The 14690-nt window shown below is 36.4% G+C and overlaps 1 protein-coding gene across 1 annotated transcript in view; it reads right to left on the bottom strand.

Annotated features, from left to right (window-relative positions):
* Positions 1–14414, bottom strand: part of c21h14orf180 (chromosome 21 C14orf180 homolog) — a 51743-nt gene extending 37329 nt beyond the window's left edge. The window contains exon 1 of the mRNA XM_066694080.1: positions 14215–14414. The gene's annotated coding sequence lies outside the window, so the exon portion shown is untranslated. The remainder of the gene's footprint in view (positions 1–14214) is intronic.
* Between the last annotated feature and the right edge of the window lie 276 nt (positions 14415–14690).

The following is a 14690-nucleotide window of genomic DNA, read 5'->3' as shown; positions in this document are numbered from 1 at the left end:
TCATGCTGCCATTTGAATTACTACTTAGAAGGAGATTATACAATTAACAGGGGAATTCAGTTATTTAATAAAGAGATCAATCACTAACAAACCTGGGAAGAGGCCAACACAAGGTTTTTTGGCAGTACATAGCATAGCAGTTCCTGTTTCTAAAAGCTCTGTAAAATAAAAATGCAAGTTTGTATGGCAAGCCAAGTTATCATTTAGAAATTTCTTCAGTTGCATTTCAGATATCTATAAATACTTTAACTTTTTACTTTAAAGATATCTGTAAATGTATTTAAGATATCTTTAAAATGTAGACATCTATTTTATTTAGATAACTAAATTATTTGAAGATATCTTTAAATGCACTTTAAAATGAGATATCTGCAATTAATTTCAAGATATCTTCTAATCATTTCGAGATATCTGTAAATGACATCTTGTATTTAAACCAAGATTATCACTTCCTGTTCACTTGTTCATTAATATCTTTGTAACTAAATGAGTAAACATACAGGAAGTAATTTAAAGATATCTTGAAATGATTTGCAGATATATTTAAATGATCAGGAAGTTATTTACAGATATCTTGAAATGATATGCATATATCTGTAAATTAACAGGAAGTAATTTGCAGATATCATTAAATGATTTGTAGATATTTTTAAATGAATATATATATATATATTTAGATGTATTCAAGATATCTTAAAATTAATTTCAGAGATCTGTAAGAGGAGTTAAATTACATTTCTCAAATTTAGAGATATCTGTAAATTATTTGAAGATATATTGAAATGCAATTGAATTTTGCTTACCCATAAGTTTGCAATAGAACAACTATCATTATCAGCTGCATTTGTTTTAAGGACTAGTCTGGTTGGTTTCACACAGCTGAAGCAAACTGGATACAAGACACAGTTTAATGTAAAATTCGCTCAATGTAAATTGAATAACAACTGGCACACAATATGGAGGAATTAAGCTGACAGGAATCTAGAAAATAATCCTATTGACTGACACTTTCTCCATTGCCTCCCCATAAAGCTGAAACTGCATTTGATAACTCCTTTGTGTCCAGGCCTAGTTTCTCATGTTTGTTCTGTGAGGAGGTGCCAAATCCCCTGTTGTACAGAGTTTAATCGAGGGGTCTAACAATATGTTGATTTACTGCAGAAGTGTGAGCTTGGTCCAACATCTCGAGAGGCCAAATTAACAAGTTGCACCTGCAGCCCAGATCTGCAAACAAACACCGCAATCTTCATTACAGGATATCTTAATTTTCTCAGCCATTAACTTGCGTAATGTTGCAGCTGGGTAAGCTTTGAAGGCGAGCATTTCACCATTTCTGAGTTAGCTTGACCAACTGGAAAAATAATGATGGTTTCTGGATGCTCCTTTGTCATTCACAATACCATTGCCAGAGTCACTTGTTCCTCAACACGAGATGAACTGGGGATTGAAAAAGCTGATTCAGTCTTGCTTGATGTTCTTCCCTTCCATGGAAACTAGTGCTTGTTGTGAAAGGGAAGGCTTTCTGCAAAACATTTGGAAGGGTTTGTAAATGTGAGTGGCAATCTAGAGTTTCCCTCAGAGATGTGCATAATGGTGTCATATTCATACGGTCTTGAAACCCTTTAATAGATTTGTATTATTTTTAAATGTACATCTTTAATCCTCCTTCCTTCACTATGCAGTATTTAATCTTTTGTAGTGTTCTCTTTTAGGCACACAGACCAGTAATCTCACAATGCAAATGAATACAGTGAACAAATAAAAAAAAAAAAATGTAATTGTGAAGGGGAACAATAAATTGCATCACTGTTAGAAATTAATTTATAAGTGTTGTTTTTGTGCTTTGGATGATGATGATGATAACCACAAAAATGCATCCTTTCTAGTGGAGCCAGATGTGGTGTAATCCTCGAGTCTGTACAATATCTAGCGATGATGGACTTCCTTTGTTAAGGTATCTGCCTACCCTTATTAAACATTCATTTTCCAGGCTTGCTCCACACTACCTATCACTCTGGAAGATGATTTCACTGCTGTGTGCTCAGAGGAGCATCTGTAAAACCAATTAAATCAGCCAGACTTCAAAAGAAGAGGCACCGTTCAGTTTTATTACAGGTTGTGGCATATTTCTACATTTGGTTCTTAGTTTGAACTCATTTTTCTTTCACTCACAGGCTTTTTTTGCATATATGGTTAAGGGTGCCAGGCATGCCAAATAACATGGGTTAACTTGTGGATAGGAACACCTTAAACAGTGAAACTAAAGGCCAAACAATACAATGTAATAAGTGTAAAAAATAAATGTGCAGAGTTACTAATGTAGTGATGGACCAGTGAATCCCATGAACTTTTCTGCCTAAATCAAGGCTGTTCTATAAATAGATATAAAATAAATATAAAGGCAACTTAATCCACAATGCAAACTACTTTGTAGCACGCATCAGTCTATGTAAATATTGATGCAAGATTCTTAACCCCAGTCTGGCCAAATCCAATGCAGTTTGCTTTAAAGTGGCATACATAAATTAGTCTTTCCAAATCCACATCTCTTACAAATTCACTTTCTATTAAGACTAGTTAGTGCTAGTTATAGCAGTTTACTTATACAGGATAAAATCTGCTTATCACACCAGAAGTTACACTTCAGTCCCACACAGAACAGTTTAATCTTAAAATCTTAACTTTCCTAAATTATGTACCACAAAATTTCTGTGGCCTTACAAATTTTCAAAAACTGCTGATGGTGTAGCAATGAGAAAGGGTTACCAATATCAGATTCAAATTATAATAGCCAACATCACTCTCATAATAATGGATTACTGTTGATGTATTTAGTCAGTTTCTCATAGATGAAAAAGTAGTCCAATTAGACTGTGCAATTCAAAATAACTGTGGCACTGAACCATTCGTCTATATCTGAAGATTTCAATTGCAAAGGGAATTAAATTGCACCGCAATTGGATTTCTTGATATGATCACCTTGCTTCAGACCTCCCAGAGCGCTCTTCCAAGTGGCACTAACTCAATCCATCATTAAGCATAAGGGTATTGAGTCAAATTAGGAAAAAACAACCAAAATTATATTAAAACGCTATACTGGCTGTTTCCGTTTTTCTTTTATAACTGGGAATCCTGTTAGACTCCTAGGATCTCTTTGAAATGGCCCTGCTGCTGCCAAGGGAATTATGTTGTATTATTGAAGGTAATTTGTTGCATCTATTTTATATCATAAATAATTTGTATCCCATTTGCTTTTGTGCTTTCTGATTGGATTACGCCCCCTTTTCTGTGAAATTCATGTTTTGATTAATTTTGCTATGGACTTAAATTGGGATTCTGGAATGAACTGGGTGGAACGTTGAATGGCAGTGTCTGTATAGTGCGAGATGATCTGCACCACAGAGCAGCTGAGTGCGCCGAGTCCCTGTTATTAGACATGTCACTCGGTTCCCGCTCTCAAAGTGAGACTGTCTTCTGTGTTTTGTAATAATAACATAATGTAAACGCACAAAGGGATATCTGCTTCAACACTGCAGGGGAACCATTACAGTGATATGTTTTGCGAATTCGAAATGGCTTTAGAATTTAGTTAGTCACAGAGGTCACAAATCCTGAGCATTGATGTCAGGCTTAAACAAATCTGCAGAATGCCAATTTGATCCAAGACCATTCCTGTGCATTGTGTTGTGCAGAGAAACATTATTAGTATTGAAGGGAATGCTGTAATGTTGGGTTTGGGTTTGGGTCGTTTTTGTCTCTTTTTATCAAAAGCAGCGTACTTGCGGTAATATCAATCAGATTTCTTGTACAAGACAGGTCAGAGAGGATTTAATTTGTTTTGAAAATATTAAAAAAGACATCAAACCGTGTTTACAGGTTTCAGATGAAATGTTAAAGCCCTAGAGCCAGCAGGTGGATTTATTGTATATGTGTTGTAAATGTTGGATAGAGAAAACAAAACAGGTGACCCACATCTTCTTCAAACAATAACCATTTTTTCACTGTTGTGTTTGGATTTCAATAAACACCAGTTGCCCAGATCTTGTGCTAACTCAAACACAGATTGTCTCGGCCTAGCTTTTTTCATTTTTTATTATGTTTTACATCAGCCTTCCACTATCACATTTCAAAGCCAGGAGAAGCTGTCAGCAATGGTCAGTGTTGAGAAGGTCAGAAGACGTGAGAAATATGGAAACCAAACACACTGCCCACAGACACACTGGATGCAGCTCCAAATGATCTTTCTGACAGGGAATCAGAATTAAATAGTCAAGTCAATTTATGAACTTCAATTGTGGGCTGGGAAACACAATAAAACATGTCATTAAATGATGCAGCCTTAATGTTTTTCAAGATATTTATCATTCACAGACAGCGACTGCGATCATCCCTGAGATTACAGTATTTTGAAACTCGCAAGCACCGCTGAAGATTAAACGCTTCGCAGCAACGTTATTGCTCCTGACACTAATAAAATTACTTTTTGATTAATATGTTGTATTAAAGCAAATTAATTTTGAACTAGGGAGGACAGATTAACTGTGACATTTGTTCACAAGCAAAAGTTCTTCATCAGCACACAGACACTTAACTTGCAATAGTCCACAGATGGGAAGCATTTCTGTTTTGTGCTCTTGATGGATTGACAAACTTTTTCAATTATACATCTGAAAAGCAATAGTATTGACTGAATGCTTAACATGCATTTCCGTCCTGGTTTCAGGGACTCTCATAAAAAATAATGTGCACTTGGAAGATATGTACACCTCATGCAATGAAAGTTTATCTGACGTTCCCAGAAAAGTTACAATACCATATTAGTGCTGCAAGCAATTCAGCCTAAAAAGATATGTGAAACAATAAAAGTCTAAACCAAATTTTAAATAAAAGTATAAACTCCTTCACTTTCTTGAGATACCTGGTTTTGTACAAACTAGTGCTCTGTGCACATATATATATATATATATATATAAATACATGAATTAAATAAATACACAACTTTTTTTTTTTTTTTACAGCTTTAGATAACCAGGAAAACTATTTCATTTATTTCTGCTATAATTACAGACTCGTAGCGGCTTTTCACAATTTCTAACGTCAATAAATCACACTGTCTGTGGTCAGAATTAATTGGGACCCCTGTCAGCAGTTTGAAGAAACTGGCAACCCAACTTTTCTTCTGTATAAATTATTTCTTAACATGTCTGGGTGGCGCTGTGGATTCAAGAATCAATCCAGTTTGTTAATTTTAGAAGAAATCAACCTCCAAGAAAGTACAAAAGGCCATACTACCTTTGGGGGTTATAAGAGTGACCCCACAGTCCTGCAAGTGACTGACAGTGCAAGGAGTTTGGTTACATATATGTGAGAATGCTTTGAAATTTTGTACCAGGATCCTGCTCTTCTGTAAATCCAATCAATTACAGTCAATCACAGTGCCAATGCTTTTAGCTAATGTGTTGAGGACAAGTTTCCTATTTTGTGATTGATTATTATTGTGGGAAAATTTCATTGCATTTGCAAAAAAAAAAAAAAAAAAAAAATCTTAGTTGTAGTTTCATCTTTAGTTGCATTATTCAGGATTAGTTTACATTTTCTGCAAAATTTTCACATAATTTAGCATTTTATTCCATCCTTGTCCAAATACAAGCTATTTTATCTTAGAATAATACAGTGCATCTTAAGTTTGTCTGTTTTTAGGAAAGTTGAATGTTGGATGGATTGGATGGATGCATGTTGAAACAAATAAAAAGAAATGCAGTTAATATTAAATGTAAAAACATAAAATAGACCAATTATATTTTCCTCCCAGTAGGTCCTTACACAGCCTTGATCATGTTAACATTGCACTGCATGTTCCACGTGACTGACAAGGCATACAGCCATTCTTAAAGGTTATAATACCGGCAGTATATGGGGTGAAGCTGGCAACAAGAACCTGGGCAATCCGAGAGAACAAGTATACCCTTGGTCAGTACCGTTTTCATTCCTGGAAAACAACAAAAATAGTCTCCTGTGCTCTTCTTGTTGCACACCAGTTCTTTGGAAATCATTCAAATATGATAAATACACTGGTAAAAATATTTGTCCCAGAAGTAATTCGGTCTGAAGAGGGTGCAATGAATGTAGAGACCTATATTGTGAATTTAAACTGACCTTTGTAAATAGCATTATACAGTAATGCCTGGAAAGATGTCCACAACTGAAATTCAGACACAGTGATTCCAGGAAGGGATCGAATAGAAATGCAGACAAAATACATGCAATGAAGGGCCAGCATATAATGGTGTACTCATAAGGACTCAATAAATACACATGTTCATGAAAACGCAATAGAAAGAGGGTTGTGAAGGATCACAGGGGGAGGAAGCTGGTAGCTTGGGCTCCATTACAATGCCATAAATGTTTATGTGTTTTTCCATCTATAGTTGAAAAAAGCTTTTCATTTGTACTATAACTTTCCTCTGTCGACCATAACTTTTATCTCCTCCTCCATGCATAGATGTGTGCTATAAAATTTTATAGGCCAGGAAATTTCGTCTGTTTGGAAACTGTGATATTTAATAATCCTGAAAACTTCTCATTTTACATGTGAGTTGTTTCAGTGAGGGAGCGGTTGGGCCCGTGTGTACAGTCTTAATAGAAATAACATTACTTCCGCTTATGCGACATCATTACCCACTGCAAATAAAATATATATTTCTTTATTGATCTCATTTTTGGTTCTTTGCATTTGTCTTTTAACATTGTGGATTTTCTTTTTATTATTATTATTATTATATTTTTTACAGCTACTGGGTGTGAGGAACTGCCTGAGCAGCCCAGGGATAAACCTTGTAGGGGTCTTTTATGTTTCTCTTTTGAAGAGTGTACAGCAGCAATAAACAATATGCTGACATGGCATGGGCTGCTAAATCGACAGAAAAAGCGGAATCAGATCTCCGCAGAACGTGCAGCAAAAACATAAATAAATAAGGACGCAGCCTGCTACAGCCAAAACTCTCTTCAGGATCTGTATCTTTCCAATTACTAACAATTATTGCGAACTATCACAGCTGAATTAATAGTGGAAGTGAAGAATCCATTACTGTGTGAATTAGAGTTGGCAGACAGTTTCTGCCACAGCTCAGACAGGTTTTCTCTAGTAGATAATGGCTGCCGAAAAATTAAGAAAAAGATCAAAATATACATATTAGAAAAGGAATGTATTTGTCAAATAATTCAGAATTTCTACAATATCAAAAGGTATTTTCCATCACTTGTGGACCATTGAGTCACAGCAACTAAGAAGTTTCAAGTTAAGTCCATCTTTGACCTGGAGCAGGTCCTCATATTAAAATTATTATTTTTTAAATCTGTATATTAATATATATATATGAAGGCCTCTCCAAGAGGTTTCCACCTGCTTTGAATCTGCAGCTTTCCTTTTCCACGTCGCGCTTACAAAGTTTATGATTTAATCTTCTCATCTTCTATGTGCTCGTCTTCTCTGTCTTTTTTCATCTCTTGGTATCTATTCAATAGCTTCCTTTGTCCATCTTTCATCTGTTCTTCTTGTAATGTGTCCGGCCCATTGCCATTTCAACATGTTCACTCTTTCAGTCAGATATTTTGGTTTGTTCTTGGATCCATTAATTTCTTTCTCTATCTCTTCTTGTTATTCCAAGCAGACAACTGTCCATGCTCCTTCGTGGTGTACAGTTTCTGTATAATTTTTGCATTAAGTGACCAGGTTTCACATCCATATGTCAGCCCTGGTAGTATGCATTTGTCAAATACTTTTCTCTTGAGGTAAGTGGGTAGATTTCCTTTGTGCTGTTTCTTTCAAATGCACTCCATACTGTATGGAGTTACAGTATAATTAAGGCCAATATATTTCAATCATTCCTGATCATATCATGTGTTTGTCTCATATATTAAGGTATGTCCCTTACCTTAAAGCTTCCCCTTTGTCATTGTCAGTCCAATAAAACAAAACACCAATTTAACAAAAGACACAGGCAGGAGACTATCCAGCAGTTAATATATTAGAAAAGCAGACACTGATTACTGTAAATCCTCAATTCCTCATTAGTGCTTCTGATTACACCAGAATGACTCAACATTTCAGTTATTTGTTCATTTAACAGAGACAAATAAAGCTGAAACACTGAGTCTCTATCACTATGATCTCATACATAGCCAAACCATATGTACCTATTATTTTCCAGTAAACTGGCCCAATTCCTCTCGCCACAGAGGCTTTTTACAATTAAAGTCATGCATGCTCAACTTCCAGATGTCATTTATGCACTATATATGGACATGTGTGCTGGCTGTAGCTTTTAAATCACATTTCAAAGCACATCATATCCAGCAAGCTTTCAATAATTGGCTTTCATACTAGTTAGATGGCTGAGATCTGGTATACTTAATCAAGTTTCAACATTGTGCCTGTGTATGGGTCATTCTAGCTATGTAAACTGCCTGGATGAGCGGTCAGTCAAATCTGAAGAATCACACTGACATCATCTTTACTTTGGCTTCTATCATGGCCCTGATAAATATGATAGATAATGTTCTTTAGTACTTAACATACATATCAGGACAATTATATATTTAGTTTATTTGAACCAAAGACAGAAGGCAGAAAAACACTTTTATCTTCATATTTCAAGCTTGAAATTGATTATTTATTGGGATACTAGTACTAGTTTATTTTTTTTCTTCACTGCCTTTAAACTATGAATTTCCACTGATCGAGACTGACCTGAAATGAATGACAGTGTATCTCCATCTGACTCCATTTACTCAAATGCTGTTCATGTCAATACATATAGGCTGATAACACATCGATTTACATTGTTATTTAATATTAGAAGACCAGAGGGGACATAACTAATATCATAAGCTGCACAAAATCTATTTTAGTCACCAGGAAAGGAAGATATTACAAAGTACTTACTTGCAACTTTAAAATGAGAGGACGAAACAATGACACAGATATGGTCAGTTTAGGGATAAAAAACATATATAGAAATGCTTGAAAACAAGTACAGAGAAGCTGAAATTAATTTATTGTCATGATCCCTTCACTTGAAAGTTATAAATAAACACATTAATTAACTCAGGAGAGGATGAACAGACCTCATCAGCTACATTATTTAATTTGATGAAACAATAATTATGAACCTGTGGCACTAGACAAGTAATACACATAAGCAAATTACTCTTCCTGTGTCTAAGTTGATTAGTATCTCCTGGTGCTAACTAGCGGCTGATACCAGTGCTCCTGTTATTAATGGTAAATTACACTAATGGTTTATTGCCAAATCTGCTAATTTTGGCATTATTGGATTAAAATGTCCCGGTGAAGAAGCAGTCTCTGGCCAGCAAAGACATTATGTCACCAATTAAGTCAGAGGAAAATGTTATTCCTGGCAGTGAAAGTGAACTTCATGCAAAATGTTAAACAGGCTTTGTGAAAAAGCTCATTGTCTATATTTAAGGAGACTTCCACCTGCTTTTCGTCTGTCATACATCTGAAGCCTTAAACACACCGAGAACAAGGAAACTCTCTAAACTTGAACTTGACTAGTTATCTTCTATTGCCTTGCTTCTATTTTAAGAGTTTACATTTATTTCTGTCATACCAGGGTTGAATCTCCAGTTTGATCCCTGGAATTCCACATCTCTCCATTTCCTGCCTGGGAAGCATTGGTTTTTGTAAATTTCAGCACTTGGATATACATTAAGGAGAATACATTAAAGCTGGTAGATAAATACAATTGAATACAATAAAGCTGGGCCAAATACCTCAAAATACATCAGTTGTGCTTGTGCAGTCATACTCTGAAGGCCCATTTAGCTCATTTAGATATATGCTCATAACTAATTGATGCCTATATTTAATCATGAAGGATGCTAGTGTGTGTGTGTGTGTGTGTGTGTGTGTGTGTGTGTGTGTGTGTGTGTGTGTGTGCGATTAAACTACGAGGCTGGGTAAATTGTTGGAGACTCTCCCAACCCTCTGTGAAAAGAAGTGCCTCCTGTTTTCAGTCCCTAAAGCAATTCCCCTTCACTCCCACTTGTCCACCTGACATTCAGCTTCCTTGCAAAACAATACATTATGACAGATAGGCCACAAAAACTTCCTAAGCAAACTTGTATCACATGAAACATAGAAATGTTTCATTAACCAAGTATATTTATATATATATATATACACACACCGATCAGCCATAACATTATGACCACCTGCCTAATATTGTGTAGGTACACCCTTCTGCCGCCAAAACAGCCCTGACCCGTCGAGGCATGGACTCCACTAGACCTCTGAATGTGTGCTGTGGTATCTGGCACCAAGACGTTAGCAGCAGATCCTTTAAGTCCTGTAAGTTGTGAGTTGGGGCCTCCATGGATCGGACTTGTTTGTCCAGCACATCCGACATGGGCCAGCCTTCGCTCCCCACGTGCATCAATGAGCCTTGGCCGCCCATGACCCTGTCGCTGGTTCACCGCTTTTCCTTCCTTGGACCACTTTTGATAGGTACTGACCACTGCAGACTGGGAACACCCCACAAGAGCTGCAGTTTTGGAGATGCTCTGACCCAGTCGTCTAGCCATCACAATTTGGCCCTTGTCAAAGTCGCTCAGATCGTTACGCTTGCCCATTTTTCCTGCTTCTAACACATCAACTTCGAGGACAAAATGTTCACTTGCTGCCTAATATATCCCACCCACTGACACAGGCATGATAATGAGATTATCAGTGTTATTCACTTCACCTGTCAGTGGTCATAATGTTATGGCTGATCGGTGTGTATATATATATATATATATATATATATATATATATATATATATATATATATATATACACATACATACATACATACACGCATACACACACACACACACACACAAAGAAGCACTAAGATCTCATCAAAGATACAGAATCCCCCGGATCACGCTCTCCAGTGAAAAACTAGAACACCTCATTTACTTCCCTGTCACAGTGAAGCCTTTAGCTCCAAGCTGCTTCAAAAACCTTACTGTCACCCCTATCTACTTGAGTTATTTATTTGCATGAAGTTGCCATTTTAAAAAGGCATGAAAACACTCTTTAGCACTCATCTAATGTGGCAGAAGACATGATTTAAAAGGAAACAGGTTTCACATTTTAAATTGTACAGATGCCATCCCACATGCATGTCACACTTTCCGGTTGTTCTTGATCAATATCAGCATGTTTTATAATTACCGCATGTCAACCAGACACGTTCAGCCTGTGCTTTAATGCCTCTGCGTTGTCATTTACCTTTCATCTTCAACAGCTGCGATTTGTTTTGTAAAGGTCTAAAAGTATACTTCTTAAAATAACCTGGATTCAACAATTTTGTTTGTGTGTGTGTTTGTTTTTTTACAGATCATTACAGTGAAAAAATCTATAAAGCATAAGTGATTACACTTCAAAAAGTGAGACTTCAGAAAAACACAAGGCCTGGATATTTGCCAGTCCCTTCTCAGTGGAAGTGTTATAAACAGTGTTATAGTGTTGCCTCTATCATCCTGGGGGGCCTAAAAGACTTATTCAAAAAAGTGATTTTACGTGGAGTTACATATTGGTCATTTCTACACCTGACACACCAGTGGCTTTTTTATATTTTATTATTTTGTTTGTTTGTTTAGTAGTGGTTAGGGCTCTGAATTCATGAGCAGGAGGTTGTGGGTTCAATCCCAGGTGGGGGACACTGCTGTTGTACCCTTGAGCAAGGTACTTTACCTAGATTGCTCCAGTAAAAAACTCAGCTGTATAAATAGGCAATTGTATGTAAAAATAATGTGATCTATAGTAAGTCACCCTGGATAAGGGTATCTGCTATGCTATGAAATATAATAATAATAATAGGGTCAATAACACTGAGTCCCATATTAGACCTATTCTCAGGATGATTTTACCTGAAGAAATAACATTGATAAAAAAAACAAAAAAAAAACAAAAAAACAGATAAATAAATCAAGCCACTCGCTTCCCTTTTGTGACTCCTGGCAGTCCGTACAAGTGTCTCTACATGCAGGCCGGGCCTGACCTGTCATTACCGGCAGAAGAATGGCCGAGGAGGAAGTGAACGGAGAGCATTAAACTATATAGAGTTTAGTCCGTTACAGTGCTGAAGTGCCCAGATGTAAATTAGAGGAGCGGCTGCACACATGGCATAAATTTCAATGATTGCAAGACCTGGGTTTTATTAAAATAATAAAGTCTCCGAGGCAATCAGACAGCGATCCATGAACCTCCGCAGTCCTGCCCGTTTATTTATGATGACATCAAACACCGGACACTCTCATTATGGTCTGTAAATAACCAGGGTCACGTCCTTGATGGGTGAAATACGGCAGCACAGCGGGCCTGTCTGTTTCTCACAGAGACTGTAAAACACATGGGGGGGATTGCTTGGGAACCATTTATTGGAGGAGACTGTCACTCACCAGCCGGGCTCAGAGCGGTCTGTGCTGTCCAACTGCCCATGCAATAGTCTATTAAGGATCTTCATTTTTCTTAAGATAGTGTCACTTTACCTCTTTTTTTAAACAGGGTTGCCTTTTGGTTTACATATGACTGCTTCACTAGTCTATCTGTCACTGTGCTTGCTTACTAAACTGAAGACTTCTTTTTACTCAAGGGGACTGAAATTCCAACACATCTATTTCCTACAATGGTCAAAAGTAGCTTACATTCTTTGATTACAATGTCTTCCCTATAGTACAATCCTTGTCATTTTCTTGCTTGCAGATCATTTCAGCTTCCTCTCAGGGGATTTTGAGCATGTAAAATGTCCTCTTTGCAGTAGATCATTCAGATGTTCATCCATTCATTTTGTGTTTCCAAAGACACCATCAACTACATGATTGTTAAAATAATATAAATATATGCCAAAGACGGAAGCAGTCACTGCAGAAAAATCTGAAGTATGGGAATGTGAACTCTACATCTTGAGAAATGGCTTAAGTTAAAAGGTGAAAGAGCAGTGTAATATTTAACATTCAAAACCTTTAAACTATGTATTTTCTTTACTTTAAATTATGTATAAGTAACATCTACTTATTTGCTTGCTTTACCAACAAAAGGAATTCTACGTACTGTGATCTCTAATCTCTATAAATAGGTGCTGCTGGGGACAGATTTATATGGTGAAAGCTGTTGTTTCCCATTAAATATACAGCCAGATTCTTTAGAAAAATAAATGGATTTCCATTTGTATCAATCATTGTAAAAACGGAACAACACATTTCTGAAGCAGTGACTCATAGGAAGGGTTTAGGAAAAGCTAAACCCATTCACAGTTCTATTCTTGTCTCCTGAGGACTGAAGGAAAGAACTATTATAATACGACTAAGCTTCTCCCAAAAGGTCACATTTGATAATGTCCAAATTGACTCCAGAGCCAGTACAAAATAAATACATAAAAATGGTAAGGTTTGATCTTGACGTTTGATTTAGATGGACTGTGGCAGCCATAGAGCTATAGTCCGAACTCCAGTGCATCTATAAATTCACTCTTTGAACAGAGGTTTCACGCTAATCAGAGGGCACTAGTTTCGTACTGCATGACAGAGTAATCAACAGACGCCGTTTCGTAGTCTCTCATCCATACTTCAAAGGGCACTTTTCTGACGGGTACGTCTACATTTCTGATTAGCTGTGCTTCACATGCTTGCATTGTTCCAGCCAATCAAGCCAGCCATCCTTGTAATAAACTCATACGGGCAATATGTACAACAGTATCATACAGATTTCATATAAATAACCACAGCTACACTTTATATGATCAGTATAAACTGGTGAAAATGGACAGTGACACAGACTTATATGGCAAAGTTCAAAATAATTGGGAATACATTTACATTTGCATTGAAGCCTTATTTCAAAAGCATAATAGTTTCTAAAAACAAGCTATGGGCAAGGAGAAACAGAAAAAAAAATCTAGTTACCTCAGACCTCAAAAAAGTCTGTGAAAGCAGTTTTGTAATGTACTTATATTAGGCAGCTCATTAACCATACACAGTAAACTACAATGCATATTACAATGGAATTGTCGTTAAACATTATTAAGATCATAATATGTATACCTATCCTTTATAGTTTAAATATTGAATCATTTCCATAACATATTGGTTATCAATTTTATACAGCGATTCAAATAATAATAATAAAAAGACATTGTAACTTACAACTCTGATTTGCACTGCCTGCCTTGAAAGTCATCATCAGAGAGATGTATCCATTTTCATATGTATAAGTTAGACTATAAAAATGTGCAGAAGAGACACAGGGGTTTAAGCAAACACACAAAGAAGCTGAGATAAAGGTATCAACATTGCATTCAGTTTGAGCTTTAGGGTTATGGTTCAGTGAAATGTAGCAGTCAGTGCTAAGGTTTAGGGGGAGAGAGCGAGAGAGAGAGAGAGAAGCGGTGAGAACACATTTATTAAAAGAAAACTAACTTTCAGTTTTACTTTCTTTTTGACTGATGCTGTGCCGGGAGACTGAAGGATGAGACAGATTAAAAGAAGATTCGGGTCTAATGGTTGAACTTCGTAATGAATCAAAACACTTTATTCAGTGGAATGAAGGAAGTGAACTGCCCAACAATTTATGAGACATTAGCTGCCTCTGTACTAACAGTTTTGCTATTTTTTATGTGCCA

The sequence above is a fragment of the Amia ocellicauda genome, chromosome 21, assembly GCF_036373705.1.
Source record: "Amia ocellicauda isolate fAmiCal2 chromosome 21, fAmiCal2.hap1, whole genome shotgun sequence".
Lineage (NCBI taxonomy): Eukaryota > Metazoa > Chordata > Actinopteri > Amiiformes > Amiidae > Amia > Amia ocellicauda.
This window is presented reverse-complemented; position numbering and strand designations above follow the sequence as displayed.